Genomic DNA, 12920 nt, shown 5'->3' with positions numbered 1-12920 from the left:
TGCTGGTACGCTTTTACTATGAAAAACAAAAGTGGGATCTATTCTGTCCCCCCCCCCCGAGCTTAGTGAGCATAAATTTTTTATGACCCCCAGGCGCACGTGCTATTTTCTTACATAGTAACGTGCTAGATGAAAACATAGTAACTGGGGGTCATAAAAAACACGGGGGGGGGGGGGGGGGGGGGGGTGAAACAGAATAAATCTCAAAAGTGATGTGTCGATATAAACTCTGAGAAGGCGATAACAACAGTGTGGTAATGTTTTAAATCAACTTTCGGAGCGATTAAATCAGTTACATAACTAATGCCACACTGCAGCTGATTAGACTATCTTTCTCGGCCACTCTTGCGTTGCCAGTATTGATGTTGCACCATTGGCGAGAAATAGTGGCAGAAAAAGATAGTCCCATCCCATAGCAGGTTTGCGCATCAGATTTTCAGCTTTTCGTATAATTCATTGAGCGCTAAAAAGTTATTTCATCTGTAGGTCAGTAAACTGATTCACATCAACAAAAAGAAAAAAGACAGCAATGAAAAAAAATGTCATTTGCGTTGATGCTAATTCCGATCGCGGCGCGAATGCAATTTTTAACCTAGCAGAAATTTTAGTTTAGAAATTGCGCGGATGAATGTATGAATTTGTTCCTAAGATTCAGTAACTATGTTAGAATGAAGAATTCGCGAGGCAATTCGCATTTAAGATTATACTAGGGATTTTCGCTGGACGAATCCCAGGTTTAAAGACGAGCAACTGAAAATTGAGTTAAAATATGAATTCATGTGATATTAAGTTAAAATTGAATGTTTGAAGAGAATGTTTGATTAGAATTACTTTACAATCAAACTGAACAAATATGTAAACAAATTAGGAAAAATCATTTAAAGTAAAACTCAATTTTAATTTTTCCGCAACTGTCAATGACTCGGACAACCGCTGATGAACATATTTAAAAGCGAATGGGTTAAGGGTTATCAAAAATGGAGCACCTAGAAGTAACAACTGAAGATCAAAGTAACGATTAAAATTAACACAAAATCAGAACTAAATGAAGGGTAATTTTAAAAATATCAGAATCGTACGGTCTAAAGGACCACATTTACCTCGAGCCAAAACAAACCATGATAAATGTGAAATAACTATTACTGTTTTAAAATATCGAAGTTTGTGTACTATCGAATTTTTTTAGCAACCGTTGGAGCCCAAAGCAATGCTAACCGTCATCTCATTTTCCTCTTTGTTCCGATAGATTTTATAAAGCGCTGGGTATGGCTTAGTCGGAGAACGATATCCTAACTTGAGATTTGTTTCCGGGGTGTCGGGTTTTGCAGTTCGATTGCTTGAATGTTGCTAAGCACTGTTTGTTTCTCTTTTGTCGCTTTCCTAAATTGTGTCGTCTTTACTTTCTAGAGGTTGCATGAGATGAGGAGCAATGATAGCGTGGTGAAAAGGTGTCTGCGGACGCATTTGGAGAATCTGAATCTCTGATCGGGGCGAGCGGACTTTACGATGCTGTTATGTGATTTTTGGTATGTGTTGCTGTTTTCTCTTTGGTCTAACTGGAGGCGCTGGACTGTTCTGAGCTGTCAATGCTAGTTGTGGTTATTGTGTCCTGCCGTGCTGGTGGTACTAATTTTGTTGCCTTTCTTGACTTGCAATGGTCTTGAGACATTTGAATGCACCGATGATATACCGTTTTTTCGTCGGCTCTTTTTCTTTTGATGATCATTCTGCATTACATTTATTTTAATACTTTTTTCGCATCAAGTTTTCACCAAATGTTGGTCCTGTTGAAGTTATTGCTCAGCGTTTGGCGCATTCTGGAAGCTCTGTCTTTGTTTTGGCCTTCCTGCATAATTTTGCTAAAGCCCAGGTTTAAATAGTTACCTCATTTGCGCCCAGCTCTTTGATGACTGATGCATACTCGTCAGTTTTTAAAACGGACAATACAGGAGAAAGAACAACGTACAGATCATCTAGATCCCCTTCAGATCTGTTGTTTTTGGCATCCTTTTGACCAAACTCAACCAAGAGGAGATTCATTCCTGGGTCTAGGTAAACCAATCTTTGCATTAAGTATGAGACGCCAATCGCTGTCCGTATCGTTCTTCAGTCTCTCGTTTGCCTCCTGTCTAGATTTTGTCCGGTTGACCTCCAGTTCGTAGACAAACCAATGTTCTTCTTCCCATTTTTGTCCCAAAACAAATTGCCCGCTCTGAGAATCTCGAGTTCTAAATTATTATTAAAAACTGACTTATAGGATGGATTTTTCAAACTGGGACGGCTTTTGTTTTTCTTAAAGATGTGTCATATTTGCCGCCAAATGGGCGTAAAATGGCAATGTGTTAATGGTTTTCTGGTGCAAACTCGTAGCTAATAATAAGTCGCGGAAATAATTATTGCTTTCAGATTAAATTCAGTTTGAGCTGCCTCTTTCTTCATGGTGAAATATGATTTGAATTAGCCTCTACTCTTGTCCAATTGTTCTGTGATCGTGTTTGGGCGCCGCTGTTACGTCATGTTTTTGGCCGATTTGACATCGTGCTTGGCTTGATACAAACTACTAGCACAAGGAAAAAAGCATTGAAATTTAGTTTTGCAAGAACCTCACTATCTTACTTGTATTCGCACTATCAAAAAATTCAGCTAATCGTAGATAGAGAATCCATCTATGCATGTAAAATAAAATCCTGAAGCCTTTTGTTATATTTAGACCGCCAAAATATATTTGATTTTCTTCAGGTGGTACTTTTACATGTTCTATGTGTTTCTCTACCTACGAGATATATGCTGTACATTGAGGCGTGTTTAGAAGTTATAAGTTACCGGTTGAGTTAATGAGTCTTGAACAAGCATTTCATAGTTACTTTTAGGCATGAAATTGCTTATTAGTATCGAGTAGAGGACCAAATCGTTTGACTGAGCCTATTACATTTTACTGTTGCTACAATCGGGAAAAGAATTTTCGATGGCAACAGCTAAATAAAATTTCTATATGATTCTTCTCGAGTAGTTTCAGTGTTATTTTTTACCTTAGGTTGGACATTAATGACAATATGCTGTCCTAACACCCGTTTCAGGGCTTGGCGGGTTTTGCTGTTCCATTGTTTGAATATCGCTAACAGCACTCTGTTTGGTTCTCTTTTGTTGCTTTTTTGAATAGTTTCAATTCTAGTTTCTGGAGTTTGCATGAGATAGAGGGCATTGATAGACTGGGGGACAGGCGCCTGTGGATTTAATTGTAGCATCTCTATCTCTGATCGTGCGAGCGGACTTTACGGTGCTGTGATAGGGTTTTTGTGGTTTTTGGTATGTGTTGCTGTATTTTCTTTGGTCTAACTAAAGGGGTTGGACTGTTCAGAGCTGTCGAAGCTAGTTGGGATTTTCCTGTGCATGGCCGTGCTGGTTGTCTTAATTTTGTAGCTCTTTTTGAAAATCTTATTTGCAAATGACGAAAGGCAAATTGTCGCTCTGTGTTTCTTTGCGCCTCCCAGCAGAATTTTTCTAAACCCCAGTTTTAAATATTTATCTCATTTGTGCCCGGCTCTGATGACTGATGCATACTCGTCAGTTTTTATAACGGACAATACCTGAGACAAAACAACGTGCAGATCATATATATCTCATTTAGATCTGTTGTTTTTGGTATCATTTTGGCAAAATTCAACCAAGAGAAGATTCAGTCCTGGGGATAAGTTAACAAATCATAGCATTAAGTATGAGACGTCATTTATCCTCCTTAGTCTCTCATTTGCCTACTATCTAGTTTTCTGACTTTGGTCCTGCTGACCTCGACTTTGTGGACAAAGTGATCCCACTCTTCCCTTTTTTATCCAAAAATAATGGGCCCGCTCTCGAGTTCTAAATCGCAATTTCTAAACAGTTTTTTTGAAGGATGGTTTATAGAATAGATTTTTTTTCAATCTGAGACTGTACCTATATAATTTAAAAGTGCGCTTGTTTTGCAGCCAAATTTTCTTCAAATGTCGATCTAATAATGGAATTTGTCTGCAAATTAATAGGTGATAATTGACGGAAATATTTGTTGCTTGTAGATTTTTTTTTAATTTGAGCTCCCGCTTTATTCAATCATAAATGGCGGTTTATGATTTGAATCAGACTCTACTCTGGTCTCGCCGCAGTTACGTCAATATTGTTTTTAAAAAAAGTTTTGAAGTTTTTGACCGACTTGACATAGTGCTTGATACAAACTAGTCGCACGAGGAATGGCATGCATTGAAATTTAGTTTTGCAAGGATCTGTGTATCTTACTTGCATTCGCTCTATCGAAAAATTCAGATAATTGTAAATAGAAAACTGATCTATACATGCAAGAAAACAATTCTGATTTTTTAGTTATTTTTGGTCGGCCAAAATCTTTGGTCGGCCCGGTTTGATTGTTCTTCAGGTGGTGCTTTTACATTTTCCAGTGATTCCAATTTTGAAAAAGATTTGATAGGATTTAGATTGTTACCAATTTTGACATCGGTTGCATTTTGCGACTTTTTTGGATCCTCTCTGTTTATGTGCAACCACCATGCGTGAAAGGCCATATCCCTCATCACCAAATTGCCGTCAAGTCCTTCCAAGAACTGCGGATTCATAGAAGCACCAGTCCTCGTCTTCAGTGACATTTTCCGTATTTCGGAAGATCACAATCGATCGGAACTATGCTGTCGAAAAGGTTCTTAGCGAGAATTTTTGACAGTAGAAAGTTAAACTCATCAGTGTATAAGTCTGTCAGAGGTGTGTTTTCTGCAGAGTTTGGTGCGTCTGAGACTGGTATTGGCCTAGTTGTGATTGGCGGGGCAATTGTGGAACCAGCTTCATCACTGAAATTTATCGATGATGGAGTTGATTGTTTGATTTTGACTTCTGGACAATATCAGTCTTGAGAGGAAACGCATTGCAATTTCATTGAAATTTGAAGACTGAGAGTTATACTGATATTTAATGTAAGAAATGGCAAGAACGTTATATTCAAGTATTGTCCTTCGATCACAAATATTAATATTCAAGTGACTAGCATTTAATATTGGGAAAAAGCTTGTTTACTGATTTTGGTTTTCGTGCTGCAAAGTTGACATTTTAGTGGTGTTCAATTACATGTATATAATTTAGTTCTATAATTGCTTGTTTTTGGTTGCCAATTAGTATAACTCTTCTCATCTAATTGAAAGAGTTTTTGAGCGTTGTAAATTTTTGTCTGTCTACTTGAAAAAGTGCTTTTTTTCCACTGTCTAAAAAACATTTGCTGTTTTTAGAGAAATGGTCTGAATTGACGACAGATTCTTGATAACTTTGAAATGAAGTTCCCAATCGATGAACTTAGCCAAGTAACGGTCGAAAGTTTTCAGATTTGTGGTTTATTGAAGTGTTTGTTTCGCATCTCTTTCATTTGTATTTCGTTTAATACCTGTTTGAGTGAAACAATCTCCCAACCATTTTGTCTCATATTTGCCCGACTGACATTATGTAAAATTAATTCTTAGAATTTTCCTCATCCAATTCAGTTAAGCATTTTAAAACGCATTTTTTAGAGCTTCATTTTACATTTTACTATTTAATCGATTTTAAGGACGCAGAACGTACTGTCAAATTCGATTAATGTACAGTTGATATCTTTCTGGTGCTCTGCGAGCATATCAGTGAGACCGCAATATTTCAGTCATATTGCTGCTGACAATATTAAAATTGCAATGGCGGACTGCAACTCGATAAAAATTCAATTGACGGTAGGCATATTTCAAACCTACATACGAGAAATATGCTGTACCTTGAGGCGTGTTTATAAATTATAAGTTACCGTTTGAATTAATGAGTCATGAACAGGCATTTTTAGTTACTTTCATGTTTGGAATTGCACAGCAGTATCAAGTAGTGGACCAAACTGATTGACTGAGCCTGTTACATTTTACTGTTGCTACAATCGGAAAAAGAAATTTTGATGCCAACAGCTACATAAATTTTCTATATGAGTCTCCTCGAGTAGTTTCCATGTTCTTTTTTTTACCTTAGGTTGGACATTAAGAACTTTGACATCTTTTTTTACTGAACAGTATAGTTTTTGTAAAAGTTCCAGCATTTGATTTAGATTTGCCAATCCTGCTGGTCAACTGTGGAATTTTTTTTTGCTGTTTCCATTTCGATAGTTAGAAGTGCCTTGATTTGTGACGCAATTTACTTTGTTTTTGGAAGTGGGTGTTCTGTGATTCTAATGTCCAGATTATTAAAGATATTTCTTCCAATATTGGGTCGATGTCCGCCACCAACAAACAAAAATCTTGCTCGGTTCGCTGTCTCTTAGTGGTGTCTTAAGAATTCCAATTGTTGCCAATTAGTATAACTCTTCTCATCTAATTGAAAGTGTTTTTGAGCGTGGCAAAATTTTGTCTGTCGACTCGAAAAAGTGCTTCTTTTTCCTCTTTCTAAAAAACATTAGCTGGTTTTAGAGAAATGGTCTGAATTGGCGACAGATTCTTGATAACTTTGAAATGAAGTTCCCAATCGATGAACTTAGCCAAGTAACGGTCGAAAGTTTTCAGATTTGTGGTTTATTCAAGTATTTGTTTCGCATCTCTTCCATTTGTATTTTGTTTAATACCTGTTTGAGTGAAACAATCTCTCAACCATTTTGTCTCATATTTGCCCGACTGACATTATATAAAATTGATTCTTAGAATTTTCCTCATCCAATTCAGTTAAGCATTTTGAAACGGATTTTTTAGAGCTTCATTTCACTATTAAATCGATTTTAAAGACTCAGAACGTACTGTCAAATGCAATTAATGTACAATTAATATCTTTCTGGTGCTCTTCGAGCATATCAGAGAGACCGCAATATTTCAGTCATATTGCTGCTGATAATATTAAAATTGCAATGGCGGACTGCATCTCGATATAAATTCAATTGACGGTAGAAATATTTCAAACCTGCATACGAGAAATATGCTGTACCTTGAGGCGTGTTTATAATTTATAAGTTACCGTTAGAATTAATGAGTCATGAACAGGCATTTTTAGTTACTTTAATGTTTGAAATTGCACAGCAGTTTCAAACAGTGGACCAAATTGATTGACTGAGCCTGTTACATTTTACTGTTGCTACAATCGGAAAAAGAAATTTTGATGCCAACAGCTACATAAATTTTCTATATGAGTCTCCTCGAGTAATTTCATTGTTCTTTTTTTACCTTAGGTTGGACATTAAGGAGAACTTTGAAATCTTTTTTTACTGACCAGTATAGTTTTTGTAAAAGTTCCAGCATGTGATTTAGATTTGCCAATCCTGCTGGTCAACTGTGGAATTTTTTTGCTGTTTCCATTTCGATAGTTAGTAGAGCCTTAATTTGTGACGCAATTTACTTTGTTTTTGGAAGTGGTTGTTGTGTGATTCTAATGTCGAGATTATTAGAGATATTTCTTCCAATATTGGGTCGATGTCCGCAACCCACCAAACAAAAATCTTGCTCGGTTGGCTGTCTCTTAGTGGTATCTTAAGAATTCCAATTGTCTCAACTTTGGAGTGTTAAAACATTGTCAGTTCTTATGGATATTTCTCAGAGAATTCGTGTGGCAATTTAAAATTTTTATTATTTTTGATGCTAGCCGTCATCTGACTTTCATCTTAGTTCGGAGAAATTTATGTAAGCGCTTGGTGATGGTGGTTAGAGAACAGTATGCTATCCAAACACTTGTTTCTGGGTGTATCGGGTTTTGCTGTTCCATTGTTTGAATGTTGCTAACCACACTCTGTTTTGATCTCTTTTGTCGCTTTATTAAATTGTTTCGTTTTTAGTGTATGGAATTTAAATGAGATGAAGGGCATTGATGGACTAGGGGACAGGTGCCTGTGAATTTAATTTTCTATCTGTCATTGAGGTGAGCGGACTTTATGATGCAGTGGTGTGATTTTCGTGATTTTCTGTATGTGTTGCTGTTTTTCTTTGGTTTAACTAGAGGGTATGGACTTTTCAGAGCTGTCAAAGCTAGTTGGGATTTTCCTGTACGTGGCCGTGCTAGTAGTTCTAATTTTGTAGTTTTTTTGAAATTCTGTCTTGCAAGTGACGAAAGGCAAATTGTCATTTTTTTTATTTTCCGACTTTTTGTGATCATCCTGCATCACAAAACTTTTCATGCATCTTTCGCAAATTGGTCTCATCAATTTTATTTTCAGGTAGAGGGAGAGCTCTAATTTTGGCATATTAAGCCAGCTCTGTGTTTCTTTTCACCTCTCAACAGGATTTTTCGGAACCTCAGTTTTAAATATTTATCTCAATTGTGCCCGGCTCTGATGACTGATGCATACTCGTCAGTTTTAATAACGGAAAATAAAGGAGAAACAACAACGTACAGATCACCTAGACCTCTTTTAGATCTGTTGATTTTGGCATCATTTTGACCAAATTCAACCGAGAGGAGATTCATTGCTGGGCCTAGGTAAACCAATCTTTGCATTATGTATGAGACGCCAATCGCTGTCCGTGTCGTCCTTCAGTCTTTCGTTTGCTTCCTGTCTAGTTTTGTTCTGTTGGCCTCCAGTTCGTAGACAATGATAAGTAGCGAAAATAATTGTTGCTTTCAGATTACATTCAGTTTGAGCTGCCTCTTTCTTCCATGACGAATTATGATTTGAATTAGCCTCTACTCTGGTCCCATTGACCTGTGATCGTGTTTTGGCACCGCTGTTACGTCAAGTTTTTTAACCGATTTGACATCGTGCTTGATGCAAACTAGTAACCCGAGGAAACCATGCATTGAAATTTAGTTTTGCAAGAACCTCTCTATCTTACTTGCATTCGGTCTATCAAAAAATTCAGCTAATTTTAGATAGAGAATTCATCTATCTATGCAGGAATAAAATCCTGAAGCATTTAGTTATAATTAGACCGCCAAAATCTGTTTGATTTTCTTCAGGTGGTACTTTTACATGTTCTACGTGATTCTCATTTCGAAAAAAGTTTGATAGGATATAGATTGTTACCAACACTGACATCGGTTGCATTTGGCTACTTTGATCGGATCTTCTGTTCATGTGAAACCACCATGCGTGACCGCCCATATCCGTCATTACCCAATGACCATCAAGTCCTTCCAAGAGCTGCAGATTTATGGGTTAATTGCTTGCAACTGCCCCCGTTTTCAGTAATGATGCAGTCTTTTATCTTTTTAATCCAGCTTTTTTTGGAGCTAGGCTGTCGAAAAGATTTTTAGCGAGATTTTTTGTACAGTAAAAACTAAACGCATAACTGTATAAGTCTGTCAAAGCTTTGTTCTCTGCTGATTCTTGATTGTTTGATTTTGTCTAGGTTTGTTTTGTCTGATCTGGACAATATTTGTTTCGCTTTGCAATTTCATCAAAATTTGAAGACAGAGACTTATACTGATATTCAATGGATAGAATGGCAAGAACCACATAGTCAAATATTGTCCTTCGATCACAATTATTAACATTGAGGTGACCAGTATTTAATGTTGGGGCAAATAGAGTACTTATATGCTTGTTTACTGAATTTGATCTTCGTGCTGCGAAATTGACATTTTCGTGGTATTCAATTACAAGTATATGTAATATTGTTCTATATTTGCTTGTTTTTTTTGGGTGCAGAATTAGTATAATTTTTTAAATTCAATCAAGAGCATTTAAGTACAGGTAATCAGAATTGAGAGCGTTTTAGTCAATTAGCATTTTGGACAGCACACCCAAGACCTGGAAGCATCATAGAGAAGTTGCATGCAATTGCTGCCATATGCGTGCTTTTGAGTGTTAAGTGTTTATGAAAAGGTAGTTCACTTTCATCTGTATTTGCATATTTGCATTTTTCTGGATAAAAGTAGTCTGAGTTGATGTCAAATTCCTGACAGTTGTGAAATGCATTTTCCCAATTGAAACCAAGAAAAGGTCAAAATTTTTTCAGATTTTCGGTTGATTGAAGTGCTTGGACTGCATCTGCTTTTGTGTTATTTTTTAAAACCCTATTTTGGTGGAACAATTTTCCAACCAACCACTTTGTCTCAGTTTTTGCTAACTAACATTATGATAAAATAATTCTTAGGATTGGATTTTCTTCATCCAATTCAGTTAAGCATTTTTAAATGGATTATTACGATCTTCATAACACCCTATTTAATATTAACTTGTCTTCAAGGATGCAGCGCGTGTTGTCTATGGCAATAAATGTACATTCGATAGATTTCTGGAGCTGAGACTATATCAGTGAGACCGTAATATCCATTTTAAGAAGTATGTGCCTGCAAATTGCTGCTGACAATATTAGAATTGCAGTGGCGGACTGTAGCTGGATGTAAATTCAATTGACTGTCGGCAAATTGCAAGTCTACCGACGGGAAATATGATGTATTCTAAGGCGCGTTTGAGCCTAAATTTTAAGTTAACGTTTGAACTAATGAGACAAGTTGTTTAGCATTTTTTGTCGAGAACTGAATTGATTTACTGATACTGCTATTTTTTACTGTTACTAAAATCACCGGAAAAAATGTCCGATGACAACAGGGAAATATTTTTTATATATGACCCCCCGGGTTGGCCAAAAGTTTTAATCATAGAACTTTCATATTATGGACCATTGACTTCATAATTCAAAAAAGTTTTAAAAGATTGGTAAAATTATAACTTTGCCATAAATGAAAGTTCTATGACTAAAACTTTTTCATAAATGGAAGTTCTATGACTACAACTTTTCCATAATATGAAAGTTCTATGGTTACTAATCCTCCATAACAACAGAAAGGAGGCATTTAAAGAGTCTTGGTTTTTTCGTGAGTCCTCATGAGCTTCTTAAACTACAAGGGAAAACAGTTTTGACTGTTTTTCTTGCAGAATAAGCAAAAATGGAGGCTCTTTTTTTCCAAGACATATAGCTAAAATCTAAAATCCCGGATAAGCCAGGAACATTATAGCACATCATAGAAGAAAGAAACAACGCACAATTAAAATACAGCGCATGGGAGAAGGTGCCTGTAAGGGCACAAGGGGATGGACATTTAACAAAAAATCGATTTTTAAAAAAAAAAAAAAAATTAGCCCCCAAAACTTAAACGAAGACGCCAAACAAAAAAAGCTGGTGCCTTACAATCCTTATGGATGGAAGGCACTGCCAAAACAGTATGGGTAACATTGAACAACTAATTGACCCAGAAGGTCCCATTATATTTTTTAAATAAAATTGACTTTTTGAGAAACTCTTGACGAAATTGCATAACTTGAACTTATACATCAATTATGGGAAATTTTCTTATTCCATAGCCAACGTTAGCCTAACACACGATTGTCATTTCAATTTGAGCAACCAAAGCCCAGTAGTAAAGAAATGAGAGCAATTTTTACATAAAAAACGGTCAAAAATTCTGCGTTTCCGAACTACACACTTTTTTATGTATCAAATTTTAAGCATTGACCCAGAAGAAAAATCTCTGGGTGTTTTACCATCCTTATGGATAGGAGGCACCGCCAAAATAGTATGGGTAGTATTGAACAGCTCATTGACCCAGAAGACCCCATTACATTTTTTAAATAAAATTGACTTTTTGAGAAACTCTTGACGAAATTGCAGAACTTGAACTTATACATCAATTATGGGAAATTTTCTTATTCCATAGCCAACCTTAGCCTAACACACGATTGTCATGTCAATTTGATCAACCAAAGCCCAGTAGTAAAGAAATGAGAGCAATTTTTACATAAAAAACGGTCAAAAATTCTGCGTTTCCGAACTACACACTTTTTTATGTATCAAATTTTAAGCATTGACCCAGAAGAAAAATCTCTGGGTGTTTTACCATCCTTATGGATAGGAGGCACCGCCAAAATAGTATGGGTAGTATTGAACAGCTCATTGAGACAAAAGGTCCTATTATATTTTTTGAATAAGATTGACATTTTGAGAAACTCTTGACGAAATTGCAGAACTTGGACTTATACATCAATTATGGGAAATTTTCTTATTTCACAGCCAACGTTAGCCTAACAAACGATTGTCATGTCAATTTGAGCAACCAAAGCCCAGTAGTAAAGAAATGAGAACAATTTTTACATAAAAAACGGTCGAAAAATCTGCGTTTCCGAACTACACAATTTTTTATGTATCAAAATTTAAGCTTTGACCCAGAAGAAAAATCTCTGGGTGTTTTACCATCCTTATGGATAGGAGGCATCGCCAAAATAGTATGGGTAGTATTGAACAGCTCATTGAGACAAAAGGTCCTATTATATTTTTTAAATAAGATTGACTTTTTGAGAAACATTTGACGAAATCGCAAAACTTGATGTTATATACCACTTCTGGCAAATTTTCTCAATTCATGGCCAACGTTAGCCTAACGCACGCTTCTTATATCAATTTGAATAGCCTAGACTCAGTAGTAAAGAAATGAGACAACTTTTTACAAAAAAAACGTTAGAAAAATTATCGTTTCCGACCTTCACCTGTTTTATGTAAGAATTTTTGAAATATTGACCCAAAAGAAAAATCACGGGTAGTTATAACATCTGTATGGATAGGAGGCACTACCGAAACACTATGGGAAACATTGAACAACTAATTGACTCAGAAGCTCCTATTACATTTTTTAAATACGATTGGCTTTTTGAGAAACATTTGACGAAATCGCAAAACTTGATGTTATATACCACTTCTGGCAAATTTTCTTGATTCATGGCCAACGTTAGCCTAACGCACGCTTGTTATATCAATTTGAATAGCCTAGACTCAGTAGTAAAGAAATGAGACTACTTTTTACATAAAAAACGTCAGAAAAATTAGCGTTACCGACCTTCACCTGTTTTATGTAAGAATTTTTGAGGTATTGACCCAAAAGCAAAATCTCGGGTAGTTATAACATCTGTATGGATAGGAGGCACTATCAAAACAGTATGGGAATCATTGAACAACTAATTGACTCAG

This window comes from Convolutriloba macropyga, chromosome 8 (assembly GCF_964194025.1).
Source record: "Convolutriloba macropyga chromosome 8, txConMacr16.3, whole genome shotgun sequence".
NCBI lineage: Eukaryota > Metazoa > Xenacoelomorpha > Acoela > Convolutidae > Convolutriloba > Convolutriloba macropyga.
The sequence above is the reverse complement of the archived record's forward strand: the minus strand, read 5'-3'. Positions refer to the sequence as shown.